Below are 17,364 nucleotides of genomic sequence, written 5' to 3'. Positions count from 1 at the left end.
CTCTCCCCAGTTTGGGGGGCTCAAAACTTATCTAGGAGACCCAATGTCTCCCCGGCGCAGCAACCATTGGATGCATTCGCCCATGGGGCCCTTCCTAATCAAACTGCGGGCACCCACCTCATTGGCTAACACCTTTAAAACCTTAATCGCTTGCGCAAGCTTCATCGTCGCCTGTGCGACCGATCACGTCGGGGTCACCACTATGTAGCAGTGCTACATATCAAGGTGCCACGATTAGATCACTGGTCGGCCCGGACCAGGGAAGAGACAGATAACACACAAGGTGTGAACGTCAACTTCCTCTTTTATTGCGCAGTTAATTCCTTTTATACTAACAACGGTAGGTGGGAATACTGATACGTCATAGGGAAGTGATGACTAGCCTTCTACCTTTCCGTGACATCGCGAGATCTTCCGAACGCCATACCCTACACCCACAGAGCTACTGGAGATGCCACGGCTAGCATGGGAATCAGAGGTCTGACATGAAAAGCAATTCTCCTTCAGGGAGGGTGTGCGACAGACACCCCAGATGGCATCTCGGAGAGTATGATTTGGTGCCTTTGTGCCATTAATCGTTGCCATCAGGCAGAGGCACCAGTCATCAGATGCCATCAGAGAGGCAAATTCCGTCCCTTCTTCTACCCAGTAGCTGCAGGCATTGCCTGATCACAAAGCACGTCACTCCACGGTCCTTTCTCACTCCCTTGATGATCCAACCAAGGAACAGCCCAAGCATTTGAACAGTGTTCCTGGGTACATCTTGCCTTCAAAGACAGCATCATCCAAGCACAGCCATGGTTCATACCAAAACTCAGCTGAAACTCAAAATGCAATTCAAGGGCACCAAGAGGAGCTCTTGCTACTTCAGGAACAGTTAAAGAAGAAAGAGAGATACTACAGGACCACTGCTACATTAAGTGAGAGTAGGTGTAGATGGATCTGCCATAGCCTATGTCGTGTTTGCCTCAGTTACCACCAGCAAGGTCTCCCAGGCGTTTCTGCTTTGAGGCAGGACTCGGGAAGGGAAAGGGGAACAACCAGTGGTGGATGAGGATCACGCCAGGGCTTACCTAGCAAACTACACCCTTACCAGTCCATGGGACCAGAGGGGCTGCAATCAAGGGTACTGAGAGAGTAGTTTTCACCAGAAAGTGTTGGTCTATTGTGATCCCAGTAAGGAAGGCACTCAGACTCTGAGAGGCATCATTTAAAATGCTCTTCCTTAGGTCTAGCAGTCTAAAGGGGAGAATTGTTCAGATAATCTTATGTCCCTTTAGATGGCTGGAACCCCAGGAGGTGTGGCATGGAGGTAGAAGAATGAGGCGGGTGGATGCCCCCTGTATGAAGGGGAAGCTTGGATTTATGGGGTTGCTCTATGTGACAGCCAATAGGTTGGGTTAACTTTTGTCACTGAGGATCAGAGGAGTCAGTAAGAGTGACATTGTTTTGGCATTTACAAACTGCTTGATGATGGGAGAGGAAACAGAAAAGGTCTTTTGTCAACACCCAAGGAAGTCTCCAGGTTAATGAGCAGGTGTCTATGGGGGACTGGAAGTGCCCTGGCATTCACTGGCCAGGCAAAGCAACTAGGTGCCAAGAGCCTGAAGGACTTTGGGACAACTTCTTAACAGAGCTGCTAGGTGGGCCAACGAGGTTGATGCTCACCTGGACCTGACCCTGGCCCACCAGGAAAAGCTGGTCTGGATGTGATCACCAGCGTCAGCCTTGGCTTCATGACCATGAAACAGTGGGGTCTCAGACACCAAAGAACAGTGAGGAAGGCCAGCAGCAGAGCACAGATTCTGGACTCCAGAGGAGAAGTCTTTGACTTCCTTGGGAGACTGATCCAGGTGGTGCCATGGGAAGCAGCTCTGAAGGGTGAAGGAGCATGAACAAATCTGACAGGCCTGACAGGACAGCCTCCTCCAAGTACAAGAATGATCTCTCCAAGTACCCATGCAAAGAAGCATTCCCCTCAGGAGAGACCTCTTGCCATTAATTGATAACAGTTCAGGAATGAGAGAAAAAGCACTGGTCTAAAAACTTCATGCCAGAAGTTACCCACCGTGAAATTAATAGGTACCCTGTCAAGTAAGTCTGAATGACAGGAATGAAGTTAATGGAATTAAAGAACTTAAGTTTACCGACATGACGAAGTGCTATGGTACAATAGGCAACCCTGAGGGAGTCTGGATCAGGTCAAGTTTTTGTGCTTCAAGAAAGGAACACCAAATGCATGGCACCTAATGAACTCCTGGAGCCTTGCAAAAGCACTCAGACCTCCAAGAGCACAGAAGTGCCTCAGGGAGGTCCTCCCCTCACACATCTTGAAGTGCTTCCTCAACTGGTGTTTCTCAGATCCCTGAACGGTGAATGGAGAAACATGGTCATTAGCTAAGGAAAGCCTTGAGAGCTGCTTAACTTCTCAGTAGTAATTAGGCAGTGATTGGAGGTGTGTAGTGATGCGAGAGAGGCTGGAGGAAAGTCATCAAGAATGAAAGATATGGTTCAGGGATTTAGCAAATCGTTACAATCACACCTGAGCCCAGCAAGGGAAAGCAGTTGATGTCTGTAGGTGGAGGAGGAGTAGGTGTGCCCTGGGAGTGTGGCTGCAGGACCCTGCACAAACCAGGGCTTATATGAGAAGTTTCCGTCATGGGAGCGTGCCTCAACCCGGCAGATGGGGAGTGCCCATTGCTGGGGGTGGCTGAACACTGCTCCTCATGGCCTGTGAGCCGACCTTCCTGTCTTCCTCTCCTTCACTACCCACACTTGCCTGGAATTCAGGAAACATCCATGAGCCTGGAGAATCCATGAACCTCCTGGAGTGAGGTCTCATTGCTGCAGGGGAAGTGAGAAGGTTTTGGGAGATACAAGCGAGTGCAGGGAGAGAGATGGCTTTGTCAGACTTTGCCCTCAGTGTGGCCTCCAACGCCCCCAGGATCTTGGGGTTTCCTTCTGCCTTCCACTTCTTTATGGTTTGTTCATGCTTTCAGTATCTGGATTTTCCTGCCTAAAGTGCTATAGAGCTACCAGTGACATCACAAGCATCTGCATGAACGAGTTCCATGCTCCAGCTCTATAAGCTACTCAGCCACTAGTGACATCATAAGCACCTGCACAGCAGGAGTGTCCTCACTGCCAACACCTGGCTTCTTCCCCTCTGTCTCCATCTCTGTCTCCCACGTCCCTGTGCTCTCCTCCCTCCCAAGCACCTTTCTCACCTACTCCAGCACCTCCCAATGCCTCTGTCTCTCTCTGTGATTGTCTGGCAGATGTTACCTCGGAAGCATCATCCCAGCCGGGTCACCTGCATCTCCTTCTCATCTCCCTCTGCTGTCATTGTGACTGCGTGTATTGGGTCTGGCTGAGATGGAGTTAATAGTTCCCATAGCAGCCCTCATAGAACTGTGCTCTGCATCAGTAGCTAGAAAGGTGTTGATAACACACCAGTGTTTTGGCTACTGCTGAGCAGCGCTGGCACAGCATCAAGGCTGTCTCTCCAACATTTTTGCCCCCTCCCTCAATGGCAGGCTGGGGCAGGGCAAGATCTTGGGAGGGGACATAACCAGGACAGCTGACCTAAACTAACCAAACAGATATTCCATACCATATGACGTCAGCTCAGATATAAAAGCTAAGTAAAGGGAGATGGAAGGGGGGGGGCATTTTGTCTTCCGGAGCAACCACCACGCGTACCGAAGCCCTGCTTCCCAGGAAGTGGCTAGACATCGCCTGCTGATGGGAAGTAGAGAATAATATCATTTGTTTTTTCTTTGCTTTCGTGCGCGACCTTTGCTTTCACTTTATTAAACTGTCCTTATCTTGACCCACGAGCCTTTTGTTATATTTTCTCCCCCCTGTGCAGCTGGGAAGGGGGAGTGATAGAGCGGCTTTGGTGGGCACCTGGCACCCAACCAGGGTCATCCCAAAGCAGTCCTTTTTGGCGCCCAACGTGGGGCACGACAACGGCAGTTTTGCATTAAGCGTGCCATAGCTAGTTATTAAGTGGGAAGCTCCTGTGCAGGTCATGGAGCTTGTTGGGCTGCTTGCTTATCTCTACCTTGCTGAGTTTGGGAACGTGGAATGCAAATAATGGCTGTGTGCTTTGCTTGGCACTGATGGCTTTTCTGTGCTGCGGGAGCTATCTTGTGGGGAGAATGAAGGAACTCGGGAACATACTAATACAAGTAATATCTATGTGCTTTTTCCTGGCACTGATGGCTTTGCTGTATTGTGGGAGCTGTATGGTGGAGGAGATGAGGGAACACATCTCCCTCTCCCTACCGGGCATTGATGTGAATGGTTTTATTATGCACGCTCCTGAGGTCCTTGTTCACCCTTATGTGAGCTGTTCAAGACTAATAATTAATACTGGTGGTATATTATGGGTATTGTGGAATCTGGTCTCATCCTGGTATAAGAGAAGACAAGTTTCGGGTGAGGCAATACTGAAATGTACCCTCAAGCGACCGGTCCCTGGGTGGCAGGGTATATGGAAGGATTTGGGCAGATTCCTAGGACGGTTATCACCTCCCATAATCTGGGACTTTACACCTGAACAGGCAAGTAACCCTGGCAAACTGACGCGCCACCTGATAGACGGGTGCCTTGCCTATCCCAATGAAAACCAGCAGCTTCTCACACTGTACTGGGGCCTGGCCTATGCCTACCGAGCCATAGTTCAACACTCTCAGAGGACCATGGTTGAGGCAGGGACCCAGACTGCATCTGAGGACACCATGCTCGAGATAGGGACCCAAACAACAACCACCACAGTCATTGCCCCAGTAGTGAAAAAGAAACAGTGGACAAGGAGATCAACAGGTCCATACCACCGATTAGTGAGGGAAGAAGAAGAAGAGGAAAGGCTTAATCTAGAAGCTGGTCCTTCAGTAAAGAAATTGGAGGAAGGAGTGAGGGAACTTAAACAGGAAGCAGAAACTACCCGGTCCCTGACGTCCTCAGAACTTCGGGACTTGCGGAAAGACTACAGCCGCCAGCCAGGTGAGCGAATTGCTGCCTGGCTGCTCCGATGCTGGGATAACAGGGCCGACAGTCAGCAACTGGAAGGCAAGGAAGCCCAACAGCTGGGATCCCTCGCTAGAAACCGGGGAATCAAAAGAGGAATTGGAAAAGAGGCAGCAATTTGCAGTCTCTGGAGCCGGCTTCTCTCAAGTGTGAGGGCAAGATATCCATTCAAGGAAGATCTTGTGAATTCCTCAGGAAAGTGGACTACCGCAGATGAAGGCATCCAGTACCTGAGAGAGTTAGCAGTGGTGGAAGTAATCTACAGTGATCTAGATGATGAGGAAGTCTCAAAAGATCCAGAGGATGTCCTGTGCATACGGGCCATGTGGAGAAAGGTGATTCAAGGTGCCCCAGCGTCGTATTCTAACAGCTTGGCAGCAATGTATTGCCCAGATATGGAAACACCAACTGTGGAGAAAGTGTCGTCTTGGCTCCAAAACTTTGAAGAAAATCTCTGTGTCTCCTCATCCCTACAGGACAGTGCCTTGGCTGTTAGGGACGCTCCAAGAAATCAGTCCTCTCCTGCCCCGGTCAGAGGGAAAGGGAGCCCAAGGCATATGCCACGTGGTACGCTCTGGTTCTTCCTGCGTGACCAAGGGGAGGACATGAGGAAGTGGGATGGTGAACCCACCTTTAAGCTGGAAGCCCGCGTACGTGAACTGAGAGGGAAGACAGCTGTTAAGAAGGGGTCACCCAAGAAGAAGGCTGTCAGTGTCGTTGCTGTAGAGGCCCAAGAAAGCAATCAGCAATCCTCCAGGCATAGAAGAACTGAAACCACCTCCCTTGATTCTGGTGAGGGGACTTCTGGTCTGGCACCGCAAGGGTCAGACAGTGAATAGTCTGATGAGGAACAGCAATAGAGGGTCCCTGCCTCCGGCCAGGAGGAGGAAAGGGATGACCGGATATACTGGACTGTGTGGATTCGATGGCCTGGCACATCAGACCCACAGAAGTATAAGGCTTTGGTAGACACTGGTGCACAGCGTACGCCGGTGCCATCAAGGTACAGGGGCACAGAACCCATCTGCATCTCTGGAGTGACAGGGGAATGCCAAGAATTGTTTATATCGGAGGCTGAAGTGAGCTTGACAGGGGACAAGTGGGAAAAGCACCCCATTGTGACCGGCCCAGAGGCCCCTTGTATCCTTGGCATAGACTACCTCAAGAGAGGGTACTTCAAGGACCCAAAGGGGTACCGATGGGCTTTTGGTGTAGCCACTGTAAACGCAGAGAAAATCAAACAACTATCTACCCTGCCTGGCCTCTCGGAAGATCCCTTCATTGTGGGATTGCTGCAAGTTGAAGAACAGCAGGTGCCAATCGCTACCAGGACGGTGCACCGCCGGCAATATCGGACAAACCGAGACTCCCTGGCTCCCATCCATGAGCTGATTCATCAACTAGAGAGCCAAGGAGTCATCAGCAAGACTCATTCACCTTTTCATAGTCCTATATGGCCAGTGCAAAAGTCTGATGGAGGGTGGAGGTTAACAGTAGGTTATCGCAGCCTGAATGAAGTGACACCGCCACTGAGTGCTGCTGTACCAGACATGTTAGAGCTCCAATATGAACTGGCATCAAAGGCAGCCACGTGGTATGCTACAATTGATGTTGCCAATGTGTTTTTCTCCATTCCTTTGGCAGCAGAGTGCAGGCCACAGTTTGCTTTCACGTGGAGAGGTGTCCAATACACCTGGAATCGACTGCCCCAGGAGTGGAAGCACAGCCCTACCATTTGTGACGGACTAATCCAAATGGCACTGGAACAAGGCGATGCCCCTGAACATTTACAATACATAGATGACATCATCGTGTGGGGCAACGAGGCAGAAGAAGTGTTTGAGAAGGGAAAAAGAATATTTCAGATTCTTCTGAAAGCTGGTTTCGCCATAAAGAAAAGCAAGGTCAAGGGACCTGCACAGGAGATTCAGTTCTTGGGAATAAAATGGCAGGATGGACGCCGTCATGTGCCTATGGATGTGGTTAACAAGATAGCAACTATGTCTCCACCAGCTAACAAGAAAGAAACACAAGCTTTCCTGGGCCTCATGGGGTTCTGGAGAATGCATATTCCAGGTTATAGTCAGCTTGTGAGCCCTCTCTATCGAGTAATGTGGAAAAAGAACTATTTTGAATGGGGCCCTGAACAACAACAAGCCTTTGAGCATATCAGACAGGAAATAGTTCGTGCAGTAGCTCTTGGGCCTGTCCAAGCAGGACCAGATGTACAAAATGTACTCTACACTGCAGCTGGGGAGCATGGTCTCACCTGGAGCCTCTGGCAGAAAACACCAGGAGAAACCTGAGGTCAACCATTAGGGTTTTGGAGGAGGGGGTATCAAGGATCAGAAGCCCACTACACCCCGACTGAAAAAGAGATACTAGCAGCATATGAGGGCATTCGAGCCGCTTCAGAAGTTGTTGGTACAGAAGCATATCTCCTCTTGGCACCACGATTGCCCGTGCTACACTGGATGTTGAAAGGAAACATCCCCTCTACAGATCATGCAACCAGCGCTACATGGAGTAAGTGGATAGCATTGAACGCGCAACGGGCTCGACTGGGGAAATCTAACCGCCCAGGAATTCTGGAAGAGATCATGGACTGGCCAGAAGGCAGAGATTTTGGAGCAACGCCTGAGGAGGTGGCTCGTGCCCAAGAGGCACCACCTTATAATGAGTTATCAGAAGACAAAAGGCGTTATGCTTTGTTTACTGATGGATCCTGTCGTGTGGTAGGGAACCATTGGAAGTGGAAAGCTGCTGTGTGGAGTCCCACACGACAAGTCGTTGAGGCCACTGAAGGAGAAGGCGAGTCAAGTCAGTTTGCAGAAGTGAAAGCCATCCAGCTAGCCCTAGATACTGCTGAACGAGAAAAGTGGCCAGTACTCTACCTCTATACCGACTCCTGGATGGTGGCTAATGCCCTATGGGGGTGGCTACAGCAGTGGAAGAAGACCAATTGGCAGCGCAGGGGTAAACCCGTCTAGGCAGCAGCATTGTGGCAGGACATTGCTGCCCGTGTAGAACACATGACTCTAAAGGTACGTCATGTAGATGCTCACATGCCCAAAAGCCGTGCCACTGAAGAACATTGAAATAATGAACAGGTAGACAAGGCTGCCAAAATAGAAGTAGCTCAGATGGACCTGGACTGGGAGTGTAAGGGTGAGCTATTAGTAGCTCGATGGGCCCATGAGACGTCGGGACATCTAGGGAGAGATGCAACCTATAGGTGGGCTCGTGATCGAGGGGTGGACCTGACCATGGAGGCCATCACACAGGTCACTCAGGAATGTGAAACATGTGCTGCAATCAAACGAGCCACCAGAGTAAAGTCTCCCTGGAACAGAGGGCGGTGGCTGGGTTTTCGATATGGTGAGGCCTGGCAAATTGACTACATTGGACCACTGCCATGAACACGCCAAGGCAAGCGCTACATACTCACGATGGTGGAAGCAACTACTGGTTGGCTAGAAACATACCCTGTAAGCCATGCCACTGCCCGAAACACCATCTTAGGCCTTAAAAGGCAAATTTTATGGTGACACGGTACCCCAGAAAGAATTGAATCAGACAATGGGACTCATTTCCAACATAACCTCATAAGCTCCTGGGCAAAGAAATACAGCACTGAGTGGGTGTACCACATACCCTGTCATCCTCAAGCATCTGGAAAAATTGAGAGATATAATGGACTGTTGAAGACTATGTTGAGAGCGCTAGGCAATGGGGCATGGAGGCATTGGGATACAAATTTAGCAGAAGCCACTTGGCTAGTTAACACCAGAGGATCTGCTAACCGTCCTGGTCCTGCCCAAACAAACCCCGTACATACTGTGGGAGGAGATAAGGTCCCCGTAGTGCACATGGGGAAGTGGCTGGGGAAGGCAGTGTGGATTTCTCCTCCCATGGGAAAAGGCAAACCCATTCGTGGGATCGTCTTTGCTCAGGGACCTGGGTGTACTTGGTGGGTAATGCGGAAGGATGGGGAGACCCAATGTGTGCCTCAAGGACATTTAACCTTGAGGGAAAAATAATCTGTGATGTGAGTTGTATGTTGTAGGAAGTAATGTAGCAGGAATGACCTGAACTGCAGAGGAATGAACTTCGCAAGGAACCAGATGAGTGCAACGGTGACCCAAACCAAGCCGGTGTTGGTGCCCAACAATCGAACATACTGCTTCTCCTGCCCTGACCACTCATCTTGATGGATAGGGCCCAAGTCATAACCTGTGTGTGAACATCTGGAGGAGTGGAAGAAGCCCGTGGAATATCTGTCTGTTAAAGGACAGGGGATAGTAGTTAGTAAGAATGCATAAATCTGTATGTTGGGTATAAAAGTGGTTTAAGTATGTAGTTACAGTTGTAAGTGTTGGCAAGAATGGATTTCAGTAATGAGAATTAAATACAATGGCATGGTTAGCAGACATCTGTATTAAATTATGTGGGACCTGAGCATGACGCAAATGTTATGGAATAAGGGGTGGAGATTGTATTGGGTCTGGCTGAGATGGAGTTAGTACTCCCCATAGCAGCCCTCATAGAGCTGTGCTCTGCATCAGTAGCTAGAAAGGTGTTGATAACACACCAGTGTTTTGGCTACTGCTGAGCAGTGCTGGCACAGCATCAAGGCTGTCTCTCCAACATTTTTGCCCCCTCCCTCAATGGCAGGCTGGGGCAGGGCAAGATCTTGGGAGGGGACATAACCAGGACAGCTGACCTAAACTAACCAAACAGATATTCCATACCATATGACGTCAGCTCAGATATAAAAGCTAAGTAAAGGGAGATGGAAGGGGGGACATTTTGTCTTCCGGAGCAACCACCATGCGTACCGAAGCCCTGCTTCCCAGGAAGTGGCTAGACATCGCCTGCTGATGGGAAGTAGAGAATAATATCATTTGTTTTTTCTTTGCTTTCATGCGCGACCTTTGCTTTCACTTTATTAAACTGTCCTTATCTTGACCCACGAGCCCTTTGTTATATTTCTCCCCCTGTCCAGCTGGGAAGGGGGAGTGATAGAGCAGCTTTGATGGGCACCTGGCACCCAACCAGGGTCAACCCATCACACTGCGCCAGCTGTCTGATGCGCTTTTTGACCTCAAAGACCCTTTCGTCCTGCCTCCCTTCTGCTGTTAAATCCTGGTCCTGCTAGAGAAGTGGCAAGCCATTGGTGTCACCTCTGTGGTATCATACCTGTATCTTCTGGAGCTGGACAGCTGGTGGGAACTGTCACCATCAGCCCTGGCTGTGCTTGAGCTTGAAGTCTTCTCCTGGCACAGGTGCAGTTCTGCGTGTGCTCGGTGCATACCACGCTTCCTGAAGGAGAAGAGCAACACTCAAAGCTACTCCTGGGCAGTGCCCTGCTGGGAAGAGCTGAGTTGAAGGCAGGTTGGCAGCAGGTGCTGAGGCTGGTCCAGGGGGGCTCCCTGTCCCCCAGCTTGGCCACAGGTCCCACGTCTGGCTCCTTTCAGCAGGATTTTGGGAAGCGCATTCCCAGCTGCGAGTGCCAGGCTGAGGGACTGGTGTAGAAATCGCCCCCTCCCCCGAGGGCTCCAGCCCCCAACTGGCCTCTGTCCCCAAACTACCAAAACTTCCAAGCAGGCTCTCCCTCTAATTACATTATCTTCAGTTTTGAGAAAAGAAACCATCTACTTTGACATTCAGTAGTCTGACTAAGACTGTTAGAGGGTGATTTGGGCTTCAGTTCAAGAACAACACAATTTCCATTACAGAATCTCAGCCACCACCTCCATGACTGTCTTGTCAGTGACCCACAAACACTGCACTGTAAAAAAATTGAATAGCTAATGAAAAGTATCCTCTCCTCCCCTAGTGTTTGCTGTGAAAGATGGTACAAGAGCTTTGCTTCCCTCTTGTCTCCCAGCCCAGCTAGAAATGGCATTAGGAACACTGAGCTTTTACAGGACAGGAAGAGAACTTGTCGGGCAACAGTTGCATCCTGCTGCATAGGTTTTGAACTAGCCCTGGTGAAGAAGCTGGCCAGCAGATTGTCACTAGAGGACACTCGAGCTGCAAGAGTATGCATTTGCCAGCGTTCACTTACCTGGAGGGAGGTCTGCTTTGACGTCCCCGGGACGGAAGGACATGCACTGCACAGGCAGGCCTTTACAGATGTGTCTCTTGGACTGGCCATGGGATTCATCACCTAGGGCAGAGGACAAGAGCACAGAAGCAGTGAAGTTCTGGTTTGTTTTTCAAGCCAAGGAGGCGATTTCACCTGGAGGGGCTCTTCTGAACAGCTGCAGAAGTGCCAGCAACCTGAAAGCAGGCACAGCTCACTCAAGGGGTGGGCTGAGCAATTTGGACCCCACTAATGCAGGGCAAAAAGAAAGCGTGCTTGCCTTGCCTGTACGAATGGCTGGAGACCCATTACTCCCTTCGTGCAGGCATGAACTCCGTGTTTGCAGGATGCAGCAGAGCCATTTCCCCTTTCCCCTGGGGCAGTTATCCCCAGCGCTCAACAGGCAAACTGCCCGGCCTGTGTACATCAGTGCCTTGTTGAGCAGCACTGGGCCGAGGGGCAGCTGAGGCGGGAGAGCGACCTTGTGCTGAGCAGGACCTTTGCCTTCTGACCAGTCCATGACTGCTTGCAAGATTCCTGGGCTACTGGGGTTTCCTGTGCAAGCCCGTTGTGTGGTCAGTGCAACCCACTTACTCCAGATGGCATCAGTTGCATAATGTGTAGAGGAGACCCTGCCTTTGAACATCCAGCCCAGCACCAACAGTCAGGGTGCTAAGAGGAGCTGTGTTTCAGTACCAGCCACTTCTGAGGCAGCTTGAACTCCTTCATATGCCGCCAATATCTCTTTCTCAGTTGGACTGTAGCGAGCCTCAGATCCTCTGTATCCCCGATTCCCAAATCCAAGGTGTCGACCTCGGGTCTCCCCCAATGCATTCTGCTAGAGGCTCCAGGTGGGGCCATTCTCCCTGGCTGCAGTCTAGAGTCCATTTTTAACATCTTGCCCTGCGCGGTCTGGACCAAGGACTACTGCATGAACTCTCTCTCATTTAATTTGTTCAAAAGCTTGTTGTTGCTCAGGGCCCCACTTAAAATTGTTCTTCTGGGTCACCTGATAGAGCAGGCTTACAATCAGACTGTAATTTGGAATATGCATTTTCCAAAACCCCACAAAATGTAAGAAAGCCTGTGTTGCCTTTTTATTAGTCAGTGGAGACATAGGTGCTGTTTTATTGATCGAGTCCATTGGGATCTGATGATGTCCATCTTGCCATTTTTTTCCTAACAACTGGATCTCCTGTGCGGGTCCCTTGACCTTATTTTGTGTTATGGCTTCCAGAAGGATTTCGATTATCTTCTTCCCTTCCTCAAACACTTCTTCTCCTGTGTTGCCCCATACAATGATGTCATCAATGTATTGCAGGTGTGCCGGAGATTCCCCCTTCTCCAGTGCACTTTGGATTAGTCCATGGCAAATGGTGGGCTGTGTTTCCACCCCGGGGGCAGTCGATTCCAGGTATACTGAACGCCCCTCCAAGGGAAAGCAAACAGTGGCCGGCACTCTGCTGCCAAAGGGATTGAGAAAAACGCATTAGCGATATCAGTTGTGGCGTACCACTTGGCTGCCTTTGACTCCAGTTCGTATTGAAGTTCTAGCATGTCCGGCATGCCAGCACTCAGCGGCAGGGTGACTTCATTCAGGCCACGATAGTCAACTGTTAGTCTCCACTCTCCATTAGATTTTTGCTCTGGCCATATGGGGCTCTTGAAAGGGTGAGAGAGTCCTAGTGATCACCCCTTGGCTCTCCAGCTGACCAATCCACTTATGGCTGGGAATCAGGGAATCTCAGTTGGTGCGATATTGCCACCGGTGCACTGTTGTGGTAGTGATTGGCACCTGTTGTTCTTCAACCTTCCGCAATTCCTCAACAGAAGGCTCCTCCAAGAGGTGGAGACCTGTTCAATACCTTCTGTCTCCAAGGCAGCTATACCAAAGGCCCACTGGTGCCCTCTTAGATCCTTGAAATACCCTATCCTGAGATAAGCTATGCCAAGGATACACAGAGCCTCTGGGCCAGCAACAATAGCATGGTGTTGCCACTCATTCCCAGTTAGGCTTACTTCAGCCTCCAGGACAGTTAACTGTTGGGATCCCCCTGTCCCCCCAGAAATACCGAGGGGTTCTACCCCTTTGTTGCTTGATGGCATTAGGGTACACTGTGCACTGGTGTCCACTAGAGCCTTATATTCTTGTAGGTCTGACGTGCCAGGCCACTGAATCCTCACAGTCCAGTAAACCCAGTTATCCCTCTACTCCACCTGGCTGGAGGCAGGGCCCCTTTAGTCTTGGTCCCAGGATTCTCCACTCGCTTTCTCTAAAAACTGATTAGAATTCCTTCCCATAGGATCAGGAGTAAGATCAGCCCTTTCCCTCTGTCTGGCACACTGCTCACACTGCCCACTGGAGACTGGAGCAGCAATTTGCCTGGAAGAAACCCCATTTGTGGTTGCTTTTCCTTTCAATTCATGTACCTGTGCATCTAGGACCGAGGTAGGTTTTCCATCCCACTTCATCATATCCTTTTCGTGGTCACGCAGGTAAGATCACAGGGTACCCCGTGGTTTACACCTCCTTTCTCTTGAGAAGAGGGACGCTTATGCCTAAGAGCTGAGAGATTGGTCTGTACAGGTGGGAGGCAGAAGTTATCCTCAAATCGCCAGAACTCTTGGGACAGTTTCTCGATTTGTACGTCTGGCTCTTTCTCCACAGGCGAGATGAGGGAAGAAGAGAGACTTTCTTTGTATTGCCGGAGTTGGGCAGCCAATTCATCCACTGTTGGTCCCTCTTCATCTTTCCTGTCCATTACTGCCAATGAGTTGGCATATGACAATGGTGCTCTCTGTGTAAACTTCTGCCACATGGGTCATGTGCAGTGGACTTCATCTGGATCTGTCGGCAACTGCGCATCGTCTGGCTCAGAATAAAGCATCTCCCGCATGGCTAATTCCCTCAGGTACTCAATACCTTTCTCCATGGTAATCCACTTGCTTGGATGACATACAACATCTTCCTTGAAGGGATACCTTTCCTTCAGGCCTGACAGAAGTCGCCTCCAGAGGCTGAGGGCTCGTGTCTTTTCCCCAATCTTTTTGTCAATGCGCCCTTGCGTAGAAAAGGATCTCAGCTGCTTGGCTTCCCTACCCTCCAATTCCAAGCTACTGGCTCTGTTATCCCAGCATTGGAACAGCCAGGTGATAAGGTGCTCAGCTGGACGACAGCTGAAATCTTTCTGTATATCCCACAGCTCACTCAGGGATAGGGATCGGTTGATTACCTCTGGTTCTGCCTCTTCTTGTGATGACCCTGGTTCATCTTCATCCCTCGCTACATCGATGAATTTTTTTATTTCTTCTTCTGTATAAGGGCGACTGATACTGGCACAGGCTGATGCTCCGGTTCAGCTGCCTCACCCATCACTGGGGTTTGAGTAGCCACAGTGTTTGTCACCAGGGTCGGAATAGCTGCAGTGCTTGTTGCCAGGGTTTGAGTGGCTACAGGGCTTGTTGCCCTCATGTGAGTGGCCACCATGTCTGCCACCAGGGTCTGAGTAGCTGCAGTACCTGTCGTGGGGGTTGATCTCTGGGTGATCTTCTTAATAGTTGTTTAACCCTAAATAAGACCTGAACCACGTTCAGGAACATGCTCATTCCTAACAATAGGACCATGCTGGTCTCAACATGCCAAGGGATTCAAATTTTTCAAAATTCTCAAATGCCACCGTAACTAGACTGGAGGAGAAGGGAAAGGGGAAAAAAGGTGCCTCGTCCATAGGTTGGATCTCCAAGGAGAAAAGGTAAAATGTGTCATTATTAACAGTTTCCGCTAGAGGGCTCCCGAAGTACAGAGGTGGTGAGAATTATGAGTGCAAATATCAGATTAGTCCCATGGATGATAATTTTATCATGCCATAAACCAGTGTTCTATAGTACAGCAAAGCGAAAACCTTCATCCACCTTAGCTTATGGGTAATAAGCAGCAGCACAGGGACTATACACAGCAAGTAAGGTGTTACACAACACAACTCTGAGAGCAAGCACCACAACTCAAAGAGGCAATAAATCGACATTGTGACCAGTGACTATTAAACTAATATCATGAATGCTTATAACAAATTTGTTTTAAGACGTTCTGGTCAGATCTGTCGTTATCTCAACCCTTTGCACCCCATGTTGTATGCCAAAAAGGATGGTCGTGGTTTAACCCCAGCCAGCAACTAGGCACCACGCAGCCACTGGTTCACTCCCTTCTCCCAGTGGGATGGGGAGGAGAATTGGAGAAAGAGTAAAACTTGTGGGTTAAGATAAGAATGATTTAATAACTACAGTAAAATAAATAGAATAAAAACAATAACAATAATAAAATATCATAATACTAATCACTGTAAGGAAAAGGAATATAATAACATAAAATTAAAAGAAAAGGTAAAAAAAACCCAAGAAAAGACAAGTGATGCACAATGCAATTGCTCACCACCTGCTGACTGATGCTCAAGCAGCAATCCACCCATCCCAGCCAACTACCCCCAGGTTATATACTGAGCATGACCTACTATGGTATGGAATATCCCTTTGGCTAGTTTGGGTCAGCTGTCCTGGCCATGCTCCCTCCCAGCTTCTTATACACCTGCTTGCTGGCAGAGCATGGGAAACTGAAAAATCCTTAACTTAGGGTAAGCGCTACTTAACAGCAACTGAAACATCAGTGTGTTAAAAGCATTATTCTCACACTAAATCCAAAACACACTGTACCAGCTACTAGGAAGAAGATTAACTGTATTGCAGCCGAAACCAGGACACCTCCATAACAGAATTCCCATCACACAACGGGATCACCTGAGGGCAACGCCTGAAAGCTTAGGTCTTCTTATCATAGGATGATAGAACAGTTTGGGTTGGAAGGGACCTTCAAAGGTCATGTACTCCAACCCTCCCCTGCAATGAGCAGGGACAACCTCAACTAGATCAAGTTGCTCAGAGCCTTGTCCAACCTGAAATTGAATGTTTCCAGAGATGGGGTATCCATCTACCACCTCTCTGGGAAACCTGTCCCAGTGTTTCACCACCCTCATTGTAAAAATGTTCTTCCTTAGATCTAGCCTAAATCTGCCCTCTTTTAGTTTAAAACCATTACCCCTTGTCCTATCGCAACAGACCCTGCTAAAAAGTTTGTCATTTCCTTTGCTTGACCTTTTCTTTTCTTTTTCCCCCTTTTCCCACTCTCAATTTCTGCCCCTTGACCATCCTTGTACCCCTCCATGTAAACAGCCCATCCCTCTTTACCCTTTTCTCCCTGGCCCTCGTTTTGTATCCTTTTACCCTCATTTGGTGTTTCTGAGCTTGTCCCCATGGGAATTCCTCTCCTGGTCAGCAATTCCATTGAAAAGGTACTTCCCTTTATTGTCTGTGATGTCCTGCAATTCCTCAAGCTGTTGCCTTGTCAGAGGCACCACAAGTCAGGGTGAGCCACCTGCATGCACACATTAACAATTGCCCAATGGAGTTTCACTCCTGGGTGACCCTGCAAACCTCTGGGATTCGGTCAGTAGAAACCTCATGAAGCTTTACAAGGCTACGTGGTCAGTCCTGCACTTGGGGACAGAATAACCCCATATATGAGGGCATGCTGGGATCTGAATAGCTCAGGGGTGACCCTGAGGAGCTGGGCCTGGCTGTTATGAGGGATGCCGTATGAGCCAGAGGTGCATGCTCACCTTGAATGAGGCCAGCTGCGTACAGGGCTGCATTAGCGGGGGAGCATGGCCACCCAGAGAAGGGAGTTCTCATCCCCCTTGACTCAGCACTGGTGTGGCAACCTCCAGGCTAGTGTGTGTGCATGTGACGCTCCCTGTTCTGGAGGAATGAGGAAGAACTGGAGAGGGTCAGAGGAGATGTGCCAGGCTGGGGTTTGGGACGTCTGTGGAGAGGCTGAGGGACCTGGGCTTCTTTAGCCTGGTAAAGTGGAGGCTCAGGGCACTATAGTAGTAGCCTGCAAATGCTTGAAGGGTGGTTTCAGAGGTGATGGAGCTTTTCTTGGTAGTGGGAAGAGACAGAAACCTCCACAAAGTGCGGCTTGGAAGGTTCTGACTGGAGGTGAGGAAAAAGAAGTCTCACTCAAAGGGTAGCCTTGTGGTGTAAGAGGTCACCCAGAGGGAGTCTGGATCAGCCCATGGCTTTGTGTTTCAAGGAACAGCTAACGATGGGTGGAGAGACATGAGTGAAGGATAGAGAAATGCCAGGGTGAAAGCTAGGTGGGAAAGCAAGATGGGCATCAACAGCCTGAAGGG

This window comes from Aquila chrysaetos (genome assembly GCF_900496995.4).
Source record: "Aquila chrysaetos chrysaetos chromosome W unlocalized genomic scaffold, bAquChr1.4 W_unloc_8, whole genome shotgun sequence".
Lineage (NCBI taxonomy): Eukaryota > Metazoa > Chordata > Aves > Accipitriformes > Accipitridae > Aquila > Aquila chrysaetos.
This window is presented reverse-complemented; position numbering follows the sequence as displayed.